The following is a 2523-nucleotide window of genomic DNA, read 5'->3' as shown; positions in this document are numbered from 1 at the left end:
GTTTATTAGCTCCAGCAGATTCCTCGTGGATCCTTTGGACTTCTCTATACACAGGATCATGATGTCACCTACAAATACCTCTTCCTTTCCAATTTGGATACCTTTTCTTCCTTTTTCTTGGCTAACAGTTCTGACTAGAACTAGTAAGTACAATGTTGAATAGCAGCTGTGAAAGTGGGCCTCCTTGTCTTGCTCCTGATCTTAGGGGGAAGCTTTCAGTCTTTCACCACTGAGTACAGTATTAGCTGTGGGTTTTTCATAAATGTCATGTTGAGGAATTTCCCCTCTATTCCTAGTTTTCTAAGAAGTTTTGTCATGAAAGGGCGTTGGATTTTGTCAAATGTCTTTGCTGTTTCAGCTGAGATGATCACGTGCCCCCCCCTTTTTAAATTAATGTGATGTTAAATTGATTGATCTTATATTGAACCACTCTGTATTCCTGGTATAAATGCCACTTGGTCATGGTAAACAATCCTTTTAATATGCTGCTGAAGTTAATTTGTTAATATTTTGAGTATTTTTGCACTTATATTCATAGGGGATTTTAGTTTGCAATTTTCTTGCAGTGTCTTTATCTGGCTTTGATATCAGGATAACGCTGGCCTCATAGAATGAGATAGGAAGTGTTCCCTCCTCTTACCATTTTTTGGTAAGAGTTTAAGAAGAATTGGTATTTATTATTCTTTCGATGTTTAGTAGAATTCACCTGTGACTCCACCCGCTCCTGGACTTTTCTTTGTTCATGCTGGTCAGGGGGGAAAGTCTAGGGTTTAAAGAAAATAATTCTTGCCGCAAGGTCTTTTCTTTAGAGGACCAAGGCCCGCAAAAGAATTTTCCCAGGGACTCCTACCAATATACCTAGTTCACTCTTATGCTTCACTCACTGTTTAAATTATTTCTCGTTATTTCAAAACAGATTACACTTGTAAGAGTAAAATGTCACATAAATTCCTCCTGCAAGGGCAAAGATTCACAAGATAGCATGAGGAATTTCTTTCAGGATTGAGTGTCAACAGTCATTCTAAAGTGACCTTTTGAGGGAGATAACACTGAATTCAAAATGAGCTGGAATTTGTACTTAGACTCATTACTTCATTACTTATGTATACATTATGTGGATGGTATGCTTCAGGTCACAAAGGCTGGACCCAAGTACATTGAGTCATAAGTAAACAACTTCCTTTACATCTATTTGAAAATCTTTAGGTCTGTTTAAAAAGCACTTGTGTTTTATTCCTCTTTATGGAAACTGGGGGTTCAAAACAGAAGTTAAAAGCTTGGACCTTGGAATCGGACAGTCTGGGATAACATCTATAGTTATAATGATTAATTACATATATTAAAAGCAGATTAGATAAACCTGAGAGTTAAAATTCCTAGTTCTTCAGGCTTTTCTGAACTCCAAGTTTTCCCTCACCTTGATCCAAGGTTTCTGGGGTTTTTCCCCCTACATTTTTTTTTTTCTGGGCACTTGCCTCACCAGTACTTGTAAGTGTATCCAGATGCCCATAAATTAGGAAGACCGTAAGAGACCACTTGAAGCTCTTTGCTTCACCTGTTACACAGTTGGGATATTTTGGCTATAGAGCTCTAGGAAACAGTGCTGGTAGGAAATAATTGACCAAAAACTAATGAAGAATAATAGTGTCTGCACTTCCTTTTACCCCAAGGTAGGGTGGGGAAGGGCATGACTTCTAGGCCTCCCTATTAATCTCTTTGCTCTTTTAATCTTTGGCCATGGAAAAATGCGCTTCTTGATCTTAGATTGGCCACCCAAATCTGTGCTACACAGCATTCATTAATTTGATCTCCTCAAATACAGCTGCAATCCATTTTCTTTGAATTTTTCTTCCTTTGCTGCATTTGTTAAAATTAGACTTTAAGTCCCTTGAGGCAAGAATCTTTTTATCCTACATATAATTCTTTTGGGTGGTCATGTGTTAATAACAAAATTTAAAACACCTAACCTTATTTATAAAGTTTGTTTTCATGTTTAAATGGCTAAAGGAATCATGAAAGGGGAAGGAAGGATGTGTGCCTAGGACATACTACTCGATACATGTGATCTCATTTCATCTTTAATGACACTGCAATGCAGTTGTGTTCCTATTTTACAGATGAGGCTCAGAAAGAAGTGGTCCGGCTGCAAATTTAAACCAAACTTTTGTTGATGTCAAAAATCTCATGCTCTTCCCCTATACTATTTTCCTCAGATTTGTAATGGAAACAACTGAGATCTGAACCCAGTTGATTCAGGTCCCTAACTCCTTCATGGTTCCTTAACTCAACTTCTATGGCTTCAACAGCATAAAAATCAAGCTCAGAGCTTCCCTGGTGGCACAGTGGTTGAGAGTCCGCCTGCCGATGCAGGGGACACAGGTTTGTGCCCCGGTCCGGAAAGATCCCACATGCCGCGGAGCGGCTGGGCCCATGGGCCATGGCCGCTGAGCCTGCGCGTCCGGAGCCTGTGCTCCGCAACGGGAGAGACCACAGCGGTGAGAGGCCCGCGTACCACCAAAAAAA

Source organism: Neophocaena asiaeorientalis, unplaced genomic scaffold (assembly GCF_003031525.2).
Source record: "Neophocaena asiaeorientalis asiaeorientalis breed wild unplaced genomic scaffold, Neophocaena_asiaeorientalis_V1.1 scaffold273, whole genome shotgun sequence".
NCBI lineage: Eukaryota > Metazoa > Chordata > Mammalia > Artiodactyla > Phocoenidae > Neophocaena > Neophocaena asiaeorientalis.
Note: the sequence above shows the minus strand (reverse complement) of the source record.